The sequence below is a fragment of the Bubalus kerabau genome, chromosome 8, assembly GCF_029407905.1.
Source record: "Bubalus kerabau isolate K-KA32 ecotype Philippines breed swamp buffalo chromosome 8, PCC_UOA_SB_1v2, whole genome shotgun sequence".
Classification (NCBI taxonomy): domain Eukaryota; kingdom Metazoa; phylum Chordata; class Mammalia; order Artiodactyla; family Bovidae; genus Bubalus; species Bubalus kerabau.
The window spans coordinates 57,025,001-57,041,931 of record NC_073631.1 but is presented as its reverse complement, the minus strand read 5'-3'; the positions used below and the strand labels follow the sequence as shown (position 1 = coordinate 57,041,931).

Genomic DNA, 16,931 nt, shown 5'->3' with positions numbered 1-16,931 from the left:
ATATTTCAAGTCTTAAAAGATGATGCTGTTAAAGTGCTGCACTCAGTATGTCAGCAAATTTGGAAAACTCAGCAGTGGCCACAGGACTGGAAAGGTCAGTTTTCATTCCTGTCCCAAAGATGGGCAATGCCAAAGAATGTTCAAACTGCCATCCAATTGCACTAATTTCACATGCTAGTTAAGGTTATGCTGAAAAGCCTTCAAGCTAGGCTTTGGCAGTTATGTGAACCAAGAACTTCCAGATGTACAAACTGGGTTTAGAAAAGGCAGAGGAACCAGAGATCAGATTTCCAACATTTGTTGAATCATAGAGAAATCAAGGGAACTCCAGAGTAAATCTAATTTTGCTTCCTTGACTATGAGAAAGCCTTTGACTCTGTGGAGCACAACAAACTGTGAAAAGTTCTTAAAGAGATGGGAATACCAGACAACCTTGTCTGTCCCCTGAGAAATCTATATGTCAAGAAACAACAGTTGGAACTGGACATACAATAACTGACTGGTTCAAAATTGAGGAAGGAGTATGAAAAGACTGTATATTGTCACCCTACTTATTTGACTTATATACAGAGTACATTGTGCGAAATGCTGGGCTGGATAAATCACAAGGTGGAATCAAGATTGACGGGAGAAATATCAACAACCTCAGATACGCAGATGATCCCACTCTAATGGCAGACAGCAATGAGGAACTAAAGAGCCTCTTGATAAGGGGGAAGGAGAGTGAAAAAACTGGTTTGAAACTCAACATTCAGAAAACCAAGAACATGGCATCTGGTTCCATCACTTCATGGGGAATAGAAGGGGAAAAGTGGAAGCAATGATGGATTTTATTTTCTTGGGCTCCAAAATCACTGCAGATAGTGATTGCAGCCATGAAAGTATAAAATGCTTGCTCCTTGGAAGGAAAGCTATGACAAAACTAGATGGTGTATTAAAAAGCAAAGACATCACTTTCCCATCAAAAGTCCATACAGTCAAAGCTTTATTTTTCCAGTAGTCATGTATAGAAATGAGACTTGGACCATAAAGAAGGCTGAGCACTGAAAAACTGTTTTTTTCTTATTGTGGTGCTGGAGAAGACTCTCGAGAGTCCCCTGAACTGCAGGGAGATCAAACCAGTCAATCCTAAAGGAAATCAACCCTGAATATTCATTGAAAGGACTGATGCTAAAGCTGAATTTCCAATACATTGGCCACTTGGTACAAAAGGGACAACTCACTGGAAAAGACCCTGATGGTGGGAAAGAGTCAAGGTGAAAGGAGAAAGGAGCTGCAGAGGATGAGATGATTAGATAGCATCACCAACTCAAAGGACATGAATTTGAGTAAACTCCGGGAGATAGTAAAGGAAAGGGGAGTCTGGTGTGCTGGCAGTCTTTGAGGTCACAAAGAGTCAGATACAACTTAGCAACTGAACAACAAGTATTTTCTTTATGACTGTATAAATAATTTTAGTTATTTAATTACTCATGTTAGCCTCAGATCAACTCTCATTTTAAAAAGTACTTCCAAAACATTTTCTTTAAAAAGAAAGTTTTTCCATTTAAAACTTTAGTTTCATTTATTAGCTTATTTCTGTGATATGTTAAACTAAAATAGTTTCTAAATAAAACATTATTCTAGAAGTTGCAAACATTTAAGAAACATGAATTGTTTCTCATTTCAACCTGACTTTATTCAAATGGAGATAACTAAACTTGCCATTTTTATAAATCTACCATTAACTTCCAAATATAATTAGATAATTTCCTTGTATATATACTAGAAGGAAAGTAAAATTGAATTTCCACAATCTCCATTTTTCATATGCTTTCTAAATGAGATCAGTTATTTCACCAGTTTCCCTGTGAAACTTCTTTTTTGGGAAAAAAAAAATGACTTCCTAAAAATGTTTTATTTGGGGGCTTCCCTTGTGGCTCAGACGGTAAGGTAAAGCATCTGCCTACACTGCGGGAGACCAGGGTTCAATCCCTGGGTCGGGAAGATCCTCTGAAGAAGGAAATGGCAACCCGCTCCAGTACTCTTGCCTGGAAAATCCCATGGACAGAGGAGCTCGATAGGCTACAGTCCATGGGGTCGCAAAGAGTCAGACACAACTGAGCAACTTCACTTCTAGTAACTCATTGGTAAGGAATCTGCCTGCCAATGCAGGAGACATGGGTTTGATCCCTGATCTGGGAAGATCCCACATGTCATGGAGCAGCTAAGCCTGTACGTGGCAACTTTGAGCCTGTATGCTCAAGCTGGGAAGTGACAACCACTGAGCCCACGGTGAAGCAACTACTGAATTCTGTACACCCTAGAGCCCGTGCTCCACAGCAGTGAGGCCTCCACAATGAGAAGCCCTCATACAGCAACTAGAGAGTAGCCCCTACTCTATGCAACTAGAGAAAAGCACTCTCAGTAACAAAGTCCCAGCACAGACAAAAATACATAAATAAATAAAGTTTTATTTGCAGTGGTTATATCTTCCAAGATGTTGTTGTTTTTAGTTGCTAAGTCATGTCTGACTCTTTTGCAACCCTGTGAACTGTAGCCCACCAGGCTCCTCTGTTCTTGAGATTTCCCAGGCAAGAACACTGGGGTGGATTGCCATTTCCTTCTCCAGGGAATCTTCCTGACCCAGGGATTGATCCTGTGCTGTGCTGTGCTTAGTTGCTCAGTCATGTCCAACTGTTGGCAACTCCATGGACTGTAGCCTGCCATGTTCCTCTGTCCATGGGGATTCTCCAGGCAAGAATAATGGAGTGGGTTTCCAGGCCCTCCTCCAAGGGATCTTCCCAACCCAGAGATTGAACCCAGGTCTCCCTCATTGTAGGTGTATTCTTCACCATTTGACCCATCAGGGAAGCCTTGGATTGATCCTATGTATCCTGTGTTGCAGGCAGGCAGACTGTATAAGCCACCAGGAAAGCCGTCTTCTAAGATAGCTACTCAAAAATAACAAAGAAAACCAAAAACTGAGCCTCATGAAACTAAATCTTCCATTTTAATAAAGGGATCTGTGTTTATAGTTTGGAATCCATTTTACATTTTCAAAACAATGATATTTATGTAGTAAGCATGAAGCTTTTGCCATCAGCAAATTTGAACATATTGAATAAAAATTTATTCAAACACATGAAATTATAAAATGTTAATCATACACATTGATTTTTAAATGCTTATAGTGATTATCATTATTCATTCAACAGTTTTGTGCCAAGTACTGAATAGACATTCTAGATAATTAAAAGGAAATCTCATCTTCTCTATTTCCTTTTAACTACAAAATTTTTGATGCTATTTTTTAGGTCAAAAACCTATGCAAATCAATGGAAGTGTTCAGTTCAGTTCAGTTGCTCAGTCGTATCCAACTCTTTGCGACCCCATGAATTGCAGCACGCCAGGCCTCCCTGTCCATCACCAACTCCCGGAGTTCACTCAGACTCACAGCCATCGAGTCAGTGATGCCATCCAGCCATCTCATCCTCCGTCGTCCTCTTCTCCTCCTGCCCCCAATCCCTCCCAGCATCAGAGTCTTTTCCAATGAGTCAACTCTTCGCATGAGGTGGCCAAAGTACTGGCGTTTCAGCTTTAGCATCATTCCTTCCAAAGAAATCCCAGGGCTGATCTCCTTCAAAATGGACTGGTTGGATCTATAGCAATACTCAGTCTGTTCTGATATTTTTAAGTGCTATTAATCAATAATTAAGGTATAACGATATATAAGAAATAAAGGAGAATTTGTATGATTGTAAACATTTTCTTTTAGACTTAATCGATATATCACATGTAGGTTGAAGGTAAATTAAGTAGTAGTATCAAGAAAGGATTCTCTGGTAGCTCAGACGGTGAAGATTCTGCCCGCAATGTGGGAGAACCGAGTTCGATCCCTGGGTTGGAAAGATCCCCTGGAGAAGGAAATGGCAACCCACCTCAGTATTCTTGCCTGGAAAAACCCATGGGCAGAGGAGCCTGGTGGGCTTCACTCCATAGGGTCACAAAGAGTCAGGCACGACTGAGCAACTTCACTTTCACTTTCACTTTCTTTCAACTGTCAAGAAACTTAAAGTCAAGAACTTGAATAAATTGGTATAGAACAGGACATAGATGTGTGATTTAGGGCTACAAGTATTTGCAAACATTCAGTATATTTCTCAGAGGACTTTATGTAAAAATTCATTTTACTAGGTAAAGGTTGCCATATTGGGCCAAGTAAAATTATGTTCCATAGTAAAACTGAAGGATGAAGCCCTTAATTCTATTTCTGAGGATACTGTTTGAGTATTATCCAGGGAATAACATTTTTTATAGTAATGATCTGCAGTTAGTAATAGAAGCATGTTCTGTCTTTCAGGTATGCTAGGGCAGGGAAAAAGAATAAGAATTGCTCATAGGATTTGTTTAAAGATGTATCATGTCTCTTTGTAAAAAGATATTTATTACCCTTTTTCAATAGGCATACATTATTTAATGTATTAAGATTTTTCTCAAACAACTAGGATTATCTGAAGAAAAGACTTAAGTGGATTTCCTAAAATGAATACAGCACATAAAAACAACTTTACCTAGTCTTACCTTTAGTCTTGACTTGTGTTTGGTAAAATTGACTTAACATTGCCTAAAATTTGTGCATGTTATACAGATGAGCCAGTAATTGTAAGTTTTTCTTCACAGCATTTGTTGACATCTGTTATAACATTTAAGACTTAAAATTTCCATCATTAGTTTCATAGTATTAAGAGATACTGTAAGGCCCAGTCAAATTTACATTGTCACTGAATTTCTCATAAGTGATAACATGGTATAAGTATTTAAATCATTACATTTTACACTATATAAATAAATATCACTGTGATTCTACAGTCTAATATCTATTGACTTAAACATGTTTTAAACATAGTTTCAGAGAACTTTATTCATCGTGCTTTTTTATTTCAAGGAAAAAAAAAGGAACAGTTCATAAGATCTTTTACTTAAGCTTAAATAAAAAATGAGGACAATTTACATGCTTCTAGAGAATATACAGTGTTAACACAATCTAAAATGGTAAATTCTTCCATTATAATTTGACTCTGCTGTAGGATGGTGGCAACAATAACGTTTCTTCTGCCCTTCCTTGGTGCCTTGGGTACTTACAAATTTCACAACTAGAGGACCAACACTTCTTTAGGAAACAAATAAGTCTATTAATGTAGCTATTCCTCTCTCTGTGTTTTTTGGTATGTACTATTATGGCAGTGGGCTGTAATACTGAGCAATTAAACTGCCATGTAAAAATCAACTGCTACTTTGCATTTCCTTATAATAGTGGCTTGAAAGAAACAGAGATGAGTTTCATTCATTCAAGTTCAATAAGCGTTTATTGAGCACCTATTATGAGCAACATATTCTGTTGAAACTGGCAGATGATCTGTAATCTACAGAGAGCTAGAACTCTAATTGAGAGATGGATATGTGCATAGATAATGAGAGAGTCCAAGTAAAGGAAGAAAAAGAGTGATAACCAAATTGCAAATCCAGACTTAAGTGTACATATGCACATGGAGAATCATAAAAGTCTCATGGAGGATATAGCTTTGGGTTATGCTTCATATGAAATAGATTTTTAGGTTGAACTTTATGAAGTTATTGATATTTGACTATTTTTTGCCTACAGAAATATCAGTCTTGAGCTTTTCAACCTAGCATTAAGCAGAGATGAGGAAAGAGAAAATAGATACAAATGATTCGAGGATGAGCAAAGGTGACTAAGGTTTAAAGCATGAATCTCATTCAGAGAATAGGTCATTCTTTTGTCTAATCATAGGTAATCTGCCTAGAGAGGAACACACCTGCAGGATGGGACTGGACAGGGATTTGGGAGATGTGTCCTAGAGTTCATTAATCTCCAAGCTGATAATAGGGTTGGGGCATTGAGAAATGCACCAATTATTTGGAGGTCCTTAGCATGATCCTTGGTGGGCTGCCGTCTATGGGGTCTCACAGAGTCGGACACGACTGAAGCGACTTAGCAGCAGCAGCAGCAGCAGCAGCATGATCCTTGAGGTACATGTTACCTACTTTTTACCTCTTTTCTTCTTTGCTACTCACCTCTGAAAATACTGTATTTTTAACTTGAGAACGTATCCATACTTTATGCTATTGTCCTTCAATATCCAGTTTTAAAGTATATTTTTCTTTAAGATGACATAGACTAAAAATTTAAAATAAGTACAATTTCCAGAGATTAAGTATCAGCAGACTTTATGAGTGTGGCAAGTGCTAGTGGTTAAGCATAATGAGGACTGTAGAGAAATTTGTTCTAGTATATTCCCATCTTCTCCTTTCTGATATCCAAGAATTCTGGGATGCACTTTTCCTCTTTCTTGAGCAGTTAAAACAACAAATATAAAGATTCATCAAAGTTAACTATGAGTTATGAACAGTTATCATCTATTTTAACTTTTAGAATTTTTGACAGAGGTTTAGGCTCTTCTGTCTTCTTGGTAGGGCTTTCCAGGTGGCTCCGTGGTAAAGAATTTGCCTGCCAAGCAGGAGACACAGGAAACGTGGCCTTGATCCCTGGAGGGAGAAAGAAAATCCCCTGGAGGAGGAAATGACACCCCACTCCATGTAGGGAGGAGCCTGGCAGGCTACAGCCCATGGGGTTGCAAAAGAGTTGGACATGACTTGATCACTAAACAGCAACAATCTTCTTGGTAGTGTATAAAAGGGAACTATTTCACATACATGTAAATTTAAAATCAATATAGACAAAACTGTTTAGTCCATAGCTAATAGCCTAAATTCTTCAGTTCTCTCCACAGTTTCTAATCCTGCTACCTTAGTCCTGACCATCATGACCTTAATTATACTGTTGTAGTTATAGTAGGCTCCTGGGCTTCCCAGGTGGCGCTAGTGGTAAAGAACCCACCAGCCAATGCAGGAGACATAAAAGATACCAGTTTGATCCCTGGGTTGGGAAGATCCCTTGGAGGAGGGCATGGCAACCCATCCAGTAATCTTGCCTGGAAAATCTCATGGACAGAAGAGACTGGTGAACTACAGTCCATATGGTTGCAAAGAGTCTGACACGACTGAAGTGACTTAACACACACACGGTAGGCTCCTAACTAGTCACCTTAGCACCAGTGGCCTACATTCAATCTACTCTTTGCAAATTAATCCTCCTAAATTCTGTCTTTTCACCGCCATGCTCAAAAAACATCAGCCCCTTCAGCTGGCAAAGAATAAATTTTAAGCTCCACAAATGCAACTCAAGGGCTCTTCGCCATCTGACCTTATTCTGCTTTCTAACATTTATTTATTACCAACTCTCTGTTCTTCATGGCCTCATACCCACTCTTAGGGTTCCCGCAACACATCTACAATGTAAGTGACAGTATTAGTCTCTCAGTCGTGTCCAACTCTTTATGACCCCTTAGACTGTAGCCTGCCAGGCTCCTCTGTCTAAGGGATTTCCTAGGCAAGAATACTGGAATGGGTAGCCATTCCCTTCTCCAGGGGATCCTCCCCACCTGGCTATCAAACCCGGGTCTCCTGCATTACAGGCAGATTCTTTACCATCTGAGCCACCAGGGAAACATACGTAAAATTCTCTGTTTTTCCCATTTCTACTCAGAATGCACTTTCCCTCAATTCTGCATAATGGACATTTTAAAATATTTTAAAGTCTACCTGAAGTGACACATTTTTCCATCATAGATCATTGACTGATTGCATTGCCAGAATTTATCTCCTCTCTTTCATAATACTTTGTATGTATAGTATAGATCACACTCTGCTTGGTATCAAAGTTACTTATGTGTATGTCTTACTTTCTCTATTAGACTAAAAACTCTATGAGAACAGGAACCTTTGTCCATATCAGCCCCTAAATCTGTGTGTGTGTTAGTCGCTCAGTCGTGTCCAACTCTTTGCGAACCCATGGACTGTAGCTCTCCAGGCTTCTCTGTCCATGGAATTCTCCGGGCAAGAATACTGGAGTGAATTGCCATTCCCTTCTCCAGGGGATCTTCCCAGCCCAGGGATCAAACCCAAGTCTCCCACATTGAAGGCAGATTCTTTACTGTCTGAGCCACCAGGGAAGCCCTGGATCCATAGCTTGCAAATAATGTTTATTGAGTTGATTGTTTCACTTCTAACAGGAAGTGGGGTTCATCCTTCTAGAAGTACTTCCATTTCAGTTATTGGTGGTCAACCTCTCTGTCAGGAAATAATAACAGACTTTATATCTCTTCATCACTAAATACTTTCCCTCCAATTATCTAAGGAGGTTCCAAATAGCTTTCTGATTCTCCCAAATGTAAATTATGTCAAACTGTTCAGTCGCTCAGTCGTGTCCAACTCTAATGAGACCCTATGGATTGCAGCACACCAGGCTTCCCTGTCCTTCACCATCTCCCAGAACTTGCTCAAACTCATGTCCATCAAGTCAGTGATGCCATCCAACCATCTCATCCTCTGTCATCCACTTCTTCTCCTAACTTCAATCTTTCCCAGCATCAGGGTCTTTTCCAATGAGTTGGCTCTTGGCATCATGTGGCCAAAGTGTTGGAGCGTCAGCCTCGACATCAGTCCCTCTGATGAATATTCAGGATTGATTTCATTTAGGATTGACTGATTTGATCTCCTTGCAGTCCAAGGGACTCTCAAGAGTCTCTTCCGACACCTCAGTTCAAAAGATCAATTCTTAAGCACTCAGCCTTCTTTGTGGTCCAACTCCCACATCCATACATGACTACTGTGTCAAATTAGGAGGTTGGCTGTTTCTTCTTAAAGCAAGTAATTGAAATCATTGCTTTTCTGTAGTAAACTGTAGGTAGTGGACTTGGAATAGTTGAATTGGAAATCTTGTGTTTTGTGGACAGAACAGTTTTTAAACTGTTCACAATGAATTCCTCGATTCCAGTTTAAATGAATGCTCATTATCTACCAAACGGGTAATTTGCTTTAAAATCAAAGATGAAGTTACTTCAAAATCTGCTTAAGGAATAGGACAGATTTTATAAGGCTTAGAAGAACTACTAAAGTCGCTGTCCAGGTAAATGTGTCTACCTGATGTCTGTGCCCTTCTGTGCCAGAAATGTGTACTCTTCTCTGATAACCTAAATGCCAGGTATGTATTATGTACCCAATAAACAGTATAAAGAGCAGTGGAGATTATCCAATCCAGACTTCCTAGACTCTTGCCTTAAGATATATTAAAAATAAGTCTATTTATTATCCTTTATTCAAGATCTCACAAATGAGATAATAAAAAGCCAATTATTCTACTGGTTGTTTTCTTTTTGTTCCTAAGTTAAAAAAAAAAAAGTCCTCAGTTTCCAATGTAATCATCTGTCTTACTCCTAGAAACAATGGATTCTATTTGTTCAAAGTGGCTTTGCCTTTACTTATTATTAAGGGCTGTATTAAGGACCACAGCTTAATCTATAAGATACCTCAGAATCATAACTGACGGGAGTCATGCATAAATTTCCAGTTAGGAAGGAAAAATGGCATGATGGATATCCAAGCCATCCAGAATAGATTTTTTTCAGACCCAGAAAGAGTTTTATTACCGGGCTAGATGGTAAGAATTTCTCGTTTGTCCATCTGAACTTATCTTTCTTTATTGTCTTTAATGAATTCCATTAGGAATATATATATGCCTTGGGATTCTGCTTACAGGCAAATAATCTCTCCCAGCTGTTAACTCCTCCAGTATCACTTATTGCTGTCCCTCTTGGAACACTTATGGGGCAGTCATGTACATTTTGAGTATATATTTCTCCCATACCAGACTGCAGCTTCTTTGATAGATGTTTAAATGCCCCATAGCACCTTATATCTAAAGGGTACACAATAAACTTTTGTTAATCACTGGCAATAGGAGATAATGGTAATATGTTATTGGCTTGTCCCGTCAAAGTGAAATTGATGTTCTTTATGCTTTTAATGACACAGGGGACTTGACTCAATCCACAGCATAATGGAACTTTTGGCAGAAAATTTATTTTGGATAAGGCTTATATTTATTGTTATATCTCTTAAAATGTTCAGATTTTAGTCAATTTTGAACACATCTATTTAAGGTTTCTCCAGATGAATATATAGTATCAAACCTCATAAACCCCAATGTATATAGCACATATGATGCAGGCTTGGACCATTCAATGCATGTATGTTAAGGATTTTAATGACAAGTTAATGATGAGGCCTGAGATGGATGGCTGAGGAGAGGAAGTGCGTGGGGTGCTGACCAGCAAATACTTCAGAAGTGGTCCTTCCAGTATGAAATTTGCTTTCCTCTGTTGATTGGAAAATAATCAGAGACATGACCTGAAATTTTTATTTAGTGCTTTAGTGTTCAAGAATGTATTTGTAAATAGTTCTTTGGAATAATTGTAGTAATACGTGGTGTTATTTTGTTCTTTTTAGTATTAAATGTACTTTTAAGTGTAGCTACTCATTACTTTCGGAGAAGGCGATGGCACCCCACTCCAGTACTCTTGCCTGGAAAATCCCATGGATGGAGGAGCCTGGTAGGCTGCAGTCCATGGAGTCGCGAAGAGTCAGACAGGACTGAGCGACTTCACTTTCACTTTTCACTTTCATGCATTGGAGCAGGAAATGGCAACCCACTCCATTGTTCTTGCCTGGAGAATCCCAGGGACGGGGGAGCCTGGTGGGCTGCCGTCTATGGGGTCGCACAGAGTCAGACACGATGAAGCAACTTAGCAGCAGTAGCAGTCATTACTTTAATAACCCTAATATTTGGCATTTGGTATGTAGGGCACAAATATCTTTGTTTTAAGTCTTTTATAATACAGTAATAGAAGTCTTAATTTATAGAAGGGCTAAAATAGTTTTAGAGCTAATTCTGTTCATACAAATGCAGGAGAAGTGAGTCTGTGGGTTTGATCCCTGGGTCAGGAAGATCTCTTGGAAAAGGAAATGGCAACCCACTCCAGTATTCTTGCCTGGGAAATCCCATGGACAAAGGAGCCCAGTGGGCTACAGTCCATGGGGTCACAAAGAGTCAGACACCTCTTAGCAACTAAATAACAATTGTTTAAAAATAATTAATGTATTTATACTATAACTTCTTCCAAGAAAGAATTTAAGATTGTAATTATATCATGGCTATATCTGACATTGATCTCTTATGACCCAGTCACTCTTTGAAGTGTTTTACATATACAAAAAAAGCATTTATTCCTCATAACTACTATGTAAAGTAGGTACTTTACTATCTCTGCTTTATAAATAAAGAAACAAAGGTACAGAGACATGAAGTAACTTCCTCAAGGTCACACAGCTAGGAAGTAAAGGAGCCAGGCTTTAAGTCCAAGCGTTTTATCCTCAAAGCTCTTTGAATTCTTAAGTACTGTACTGTGAACCACTTAACCACTGCTGTGACTAAAGATTATAAATGAGGTGCCTAAATTATTCAGGATTACTTTATGCTACACTTACAAGCTAATCAAAATAGTAAATACATAGAAATCATAAAAATCATTGTATTAAATAATACACTGTTATTTAAAAACCTTTAAATGAGTCAACTGGAGAAGAGGGTATGTAAGGAAGAACTGGTAAGCACAGCATAGACAGGAAGTTATTTAAAGGGTTTCCTTTATTTTATTTGAATTGTTTTTGGTGAAGGAGAGCATTTTTCCTAGAAGAAAATCGAATTGTTCTATAATGGTGTAACATAAGATACTCTGAAGAATTTGGAAAAGTGAATACTACAGAGATAGCCACTTTTTTCCCAGAGATAAATTAAATGCTCCTCATATCCTGTAATGAGAGGAAGAAGAGAAAGATAGTGCTAATGGCCCCAAAAGAGACTAATTTCTGACTCATTCTACAACCTACCAAAGGCATGTAGTTTCTTGGGGGTCCATTTCTTTTGAATTGCATTACAAGACAAGTGAAAACATGGAGCTTTCTGAGATCCAAAAGTGAGAAATAAATGGAGATAATCATGATAAATTTTTTTTAATTGAAGAGGATTCCACCAATGGCTAGCTTTTAATCAATTTTATTCCCTGTGAATGCTTAAATTTCTTCAATTTTTTATTTTTTAGACATTGTATTGGTGGCAATCCAATATTTTTAAGAACTGAGCATTCATAATTATTGGCTCTGATTTTAGTGTATCTTAGTAAATGAGCAGTCTAACACTGTAACCTAAAGGGAAAATTTCATTTTCATATTTTTCAGCTCTGGTACCTTGTTCACAAACTAATTCTGAGCAAAAAGATTCCAAGAATACATAATTCCAGAGAGAAAGTTTCTCTTTCATAGTTAAATATAAATGAAACTCTTATTGCCTTGATGGTACATCATTTATTCAACTAACACATGTTTACTAAGTGCCTGCTATGTGCACAGCTCTCTTGATCTATGATGTTCATAGTCCAGCTGGCAAGGCATAGTACAGCCACCACCAAAATAATGTAGTACGGTGCATGTGATGAATGCACGGTGAGATAGCAAGAATAACAAGGTTCCAAGAAACATTCCAGGGGCCAGTCATGTACTGGTTGTGACTCTGCCTATACTTAACATAACTCTTGGAAAGTTCAGTCAGTTCAGTTAAGCCATTCAGTCATGTCTGACTCTTTGAGACCCCATGGAATGCAGCACACCAGGGTTCCTTATCCATCACCAACTCTCGGAACTTGCTCAAACTCATGTCCATCGAGTTGGTGTTGCCATCCAACCATCTCATCCTCTGCTACTCCTGTCTTCAATCTTTCCGAGCATCAAGGTCTTATCAAATGAGATGACTCTTTACATCAAGTGGCCAAAGTATTGGAGCTTCTGCCTTGGAATCAGTACGTCCAATGAATATTCAGGGTTGATTTCCTTAAGGTTGACTGGTTTCAACTTCTTGCAGTCCAAGGGATTCTCAAGAGTCTTTTCCAATACCACAGTTCAAAGCATTCAATTCTTTGCCACTCAGCTTTCTTTATGGTCCAACTCTCACATCTGTATATGACTACTGGAAAAGCCATAGCTTTGACTAGATGGACCTTTGTTGGTAAAGTAATGTCTCTGCTTTTTAATATGCTGTCCAGGTTTTCATAGCTTTTCTTCCAAGGAGGAAGCATCTTTTAATTTCATGGCTGCAGTTACCATCTGCAGTGATTTTGGAGCCCTAAAAAGTAAAGTCTCTCACTGTTTCCATCATTTCTACATCTATTTGCCATGAAGTGATGGGACCAGATGCCATGATTTTAGTTTTTTGATTGTTGAGTTTTAAGCCAGCTTTTTTACTCTCCTCTTTCACATTCATCAAGAGGCTTTTTAGTTCCTCTTCACTTTCTGCCATAAGGGTGGTTTCATCTGCACATCTGAGGTTATTGATATTTCTCCCAGCCATCTTGATTCCAGCTTGTGCTTCATCCAGCCTGGCATTTCGCATGATGTACTCTGCACATAAGTTAAATAAGCAGGGTAACAATATACAGCCTTGATGTATTCCTTTCCCAATATGGAACCAGTCCATTGTTCCATGTCTGGTTCTAACTGTTGCTTCTTGACCTGCATACAGATTCCTCAGGAGGCAGGTAAGGTGATCTGGTATTCTCATCTTTTAAAGAATTTTCCACAGTTTGTTGTACTCCATATAGTCAAAAGCTTAAGTGTAGTCAATGAAGCAGAAGTAGATGGTTTTCGGGAAGTTTCTTGGTTTTTCTATGATCCAACAGAGTTGGCAATTTGATCTCTGGTTTCTCTGCCTTTTCTAAATCCAGCTTGAACATCTGGAAGTTCTCAGTTCATGAACTGTTGAAGCCTAGCTTGGAGAATTTTGAGAATTACTTTGTTATTATGTAAGATGAGTACAGTTGTGTGGTAGTTTGAACATTCTTTGGCATTGCCTTTCTTTGGGATTGGAATGAAAACTGACCTTTTCTAGTCTTGTGGCTACTGCTGAGTTTTCCAAATGTGCTGGCATATTGAGTGCAGCACTTTCACAGTATCATCTTTAGGATTTGAAATAGCTCAACTGGAATTCCATCACATCCATTAGCCCTGTTCATAGTGATGCTTCCTAAGGGCCACTTGACTTTGCACTCCAGGATATCTGGCTCTAGGTGAGTGATCACACCATCGTGGTTATTTGGGCCATTAAGATTTTTTTGGTATAGTTCTTCTGTATATTCTTGCCACCTCTTCTTAATATCTTCTGCTTTTGTTAGGTCCATACCATTTCTGTCCTTTATTGTGCCCATCTTTACATGAAATGCTCCCTCGGTATCACTTTTCTTGAAAAATCTTTAGTCTTTCCCATTCTATTGTTTTCCTCTATTTGTTTGCACTGATCACTGAGGAAGGCTTTCTTATCTCTCCTTGCTATTCTTTGGCACTCTGCATTTCAGATGGGTATATCTTTCCTTTCCTCCTTTTCTTTTAACCTTTCTTCTTTTCTCAGTTCTTTGTAAGGTCTTCTCAGACAACCATTTTGACTTTTTGCATTTCTTTTTCTTGGGGATGGTTTTGATCACTGCCTCCTGTACAGTGTTATGAACCTCCATCCATAGTTCTTCAGGAACTCTGTCTACCAGATCTAATCCTTTGAAACTATTTGTCACTTTCACTGTATAATTGTAAGGGATTTGATTTAGATCATACCTGAATGGTCTAGTGGTTTTCCCTACTTTCTTTAATTTAAGTCTGAATTTTTCAACAAGGAGTTAATGATCTGAGCCACAGTCAGCTCCTGATCTTGATTTTGCTAACTGTATAGAGCTCCTCCACCTTTGGCTGCAAAGAATATAATCAATCTGATTTTGGGATTTGCCATCTGATGATGTCCATGTGTAGTGTCATCTCTTGTGTTGTTGGAAGAGGGTGTTTGCTATGAACAGTGTGTTCTCTTGGCCCAACTCTGTTAGCCTTTGCCCTGCTTCATTTTGTATTCCAAGGCCAAACTTGCCTGTTACTCTATGTAACAGTCCCCTATGATGAAAAGGACATCTTTTGTTGGCATGAGTTCTAGAAGTTCTTTTAGATCATCATATAACTGTTCAGTATCAGCTTCTTCAGCTTTAGTGGTTGGGGCTTAGAGTTGGATTACTGTGATATTGAATGGTTTGCTTTGGAAACGAACAGAGATCATTCTGTTGTTTTTGAGATTGCACCCAAGTATTGCATTTTGGATTCTTTGTTGACTATGAGGGCTACTCCATTTCTTCTAAGGGATCTTCTGCACAGTAGTATATATAATGGTCATCCAAATTAAATTTGCTCATTCTGGTCCATTTTAGTTCACTGATTCCTAAAATGTTGATGTTCACTTTTGCCATCTCCCATTTGACCACTTCCAAATTACCCTGATTCATGGACCTAACATTCCCAGTTCATATGCAATATTGTTAATCGGACTTTACTTCCATCACCAGTCCCATCCACAACTGGGCATTGTTTTCTCTTTGGCTCCGTCTCTTCATTTTTTCTGGAGTTATTTCTCTATTCTTCTCCACTAGCACATTGGACACCTATCAACCTGGGGAGTTCATCTTTCAGTGTCATATCTTTTTGCCTTTGCATACTGTTCATGGGGTTCTCAAGGCCAGAATACTGAAGTGGTTTGCCATTCCCTTCTCCAGTGGACCACATTTTGTCAGAACTCTCCACCATGACTGGTCTGTCTTGGGTGGACCTACATGGCATGACTCATAGTTTCACTGAGTTAAACAAAGCTGTTGTCCATGTGATCAGTTTGGTTAGTTTTCTGTGATTGTGGTTTTCATTCTGTCTGCCCTTTGCTGGATAAGGATAAGAGGCTTGTGGAAGTTGCCTGATGGGAGTGACTGGCTGTGGAGGAATTTGGGCCTTGCTCTTATGGGCGCGGCCATGCTCAGTAAATCTTGAATCCAATTTTCTGTTGATGGGTGGGGCTGTGTTCCCTCCCTGTAGTTAAGCCTGAGGTAATGGCCACCTCCTTTTAAAGGTCTTAGGCCAACATGCTGGGGCTCCCAGGACTGTTGTATTCATTGTTCCTGACCCCATGGCAGGCCACTGCCAACCATGCCTCTGTCAAAGACTCCTAGGCACTCACAGGCAAATCTGGCTCAGTCTCTTGTGGGGTCACAGCTCCTTTTTCCTGGGTCCTGGTGTGCACAAGGTTTTGTTTATGCCCACCAAGAGTCTGTTTCCCCAGTCCTGAGGCAGTTCTGTTATCAAATCCCACTGGCCTTCAAAATCAAATTCCCTGGAGGTTCTCAGTCCCTTTGCCAGATCCCCAGGTTGGAAAATCTATCGTGGGTCCTAAAACTTTTGTAACGGTGTGAGAACTTCTTGGAAAGTTATCATTTTCTAATGTGCAAAATGTGAGCACTGGATACAATTATATTTGATACAGTGTAAGGATTCCAAGAGTCTATAGTTTTGGGTAACAGTGATGCCCAAAAAATGCTATGGAAGGTCGCATTGGGAGTCAGTGAAAGCTGGACAGGTGAAACAGACCCTTTTAGAAGTAGATCAAGTATAACTTGGTTCTTATGTGATAGACAGGATGTGCACAAGTAGAACACAGTGAGGAAGGGCCTGCCAGGTTCTGCACACACAGTGTGTTAAAGAGGAAAGCACAGACTAAGTCAGCATAAAAAATGGCTTGGAATAGAAACTGAACATGATGTTTTAAGGGTGATGTTTTGAGTTGGGAATAGAAGTTATTTTTCAGAACTACTATTGTAGATAGGGAGGCTGTGGTCTTCCTGTGGAGAACGGCTGAAGGGTTTTGACTCAGTCCTGTCTCATTTTCCCATGTCTTAGTTCAGGTATAGTTCTGTATAAGGCAGTGACATAATGAAATAAATTATTTGTATATTAAAATTCTCTGAGAATGTAATGGAACATGCCTTTATAGCAATCCTTGTTTAAAAAAAACAAAAAAACAAAAAACAAAAAACCACCCTCTGTGTGTTTGTATTTTAGAAAGACTT

At 39.0% G+C, this 16,931-nt stretch overlaps 1 protein-coding gene across 1 annotated transcript in view; it reads left to right on the top strand.

Moving 5' to 3' along the window:
* The window catches only part of FOXP2 (forkhead box P2), a 624,182-nt gene that overhangs the window by 598,521 nt on the left and 8,730 nt on the right, over positions 1-16,931 (top strand). The window lies entirely within an intron of this gene.